The following is a 1,203-nucleotide window of genomic DNA, read 5'->3' on the forward strand; positions in this document are numbered from 1 at the left end:
TACCTCCTCATGCCTTTTGCACACAATGTATATAGATTTTTTTTCTTTTTTTTTCTACTGTGTTATTGACTTGTTTATTGTTTACTCCATGTGTTGTTGTCTGTTCACACTGCTATGCTTTATCTTGGCCAGGTCGCAGTTGTAAATGAGAACTTGTTCTTAACTAGCCTACCTGGTTTAAATAAAGGTGAAATTAAAAATCTAATTTAAACAAATTCCACAATTGTTTACAGACAGATTATTTCACTTATAATTCAATTCCAGTGGGTCAGAAGTTTAGATACACTAAGTTGATTGTGCCTTTAAACAGCTTGGAAAATTCCAGAAAATTATGTTATGGCTTTAGAAGCTTCTGATAGGCTAATTGACAACATTTCAATCAATTGGAGGTGTACCTGTAGATGTATTCCAATGCCTACCTTCAAACTCAGTGCCTCTTAGCTTGACATCATGGGAAAATCAAAAGAAATCAGCCAAGACCTAAAAAAAAAAATGTTTAGACCTCGACAAGTCTGGTTCATCCTTGGGAGTAATTTCCAAACGCCTGAAGGTACCACATCCATCTGTACAAACAATAGTATGTAAGTATAAACTCCATGGGACCACACAGTCATGGGACCCTGACTCAGTTACACCAGCTCTGTCAGGAGGAATGGGCCAAAATTCACCCAACTTATTGTGGGAAGCTTGTGGAAGGCTACCCAAAACGTTTGACCCAAGTTCAACTATTTAAAGACAATGCTACCAAATACTAATTTAGTGTATGTAAACTTCTGACCCACTGGGAATGTGACGAAATAAATAAAAGCTGAAATAAATCATTCTCTCTACTATTATTCTGACATTTCACATTCTTAAAATAAAGTGGTGATCCTAACTAACCTAAAACAGGGAACTTTTACTTGGATTAAATGTCAGGAATTGTGAAAAACGGAGTTTAAATGTATTTGGCTAAGGTGTATGTAAACTTCCGACTTCAACTGTATATATAACAAATGCCTATATTTAGACACAAATAACATTGTTAATAATGATACTTATTATTATTTATTTATGGCGCTTTTCTTTACAAAAAAACAATCTCAAAGCGTATAAAATCTAAACAAACGAACAACAAATGTAGATTGATTGATGGAGATTGAATGTCTCAATTTGGATTCGAATGAAAGGTTGGGAGTTGAGGCTGAAAAAAATGGAAAAGGC

This window comes from Oncorhynchus mykiss, chromosome 30, assembly GCF_057628025.1.
Source record: "Oncorhynchus mykiss isolate SJ-2025 chromosome 30, ASM5762802v1, whole genome shotgun sequence".
In the NCBI taxonomy this organism is placed as follows: domain Eukaryota; kingdom Metazoa; phylum Chordata; class Actinopteri; order Salmoniformes; family Salmonidae; genus Oncorhynchus; species Oncorhynchus mykiss.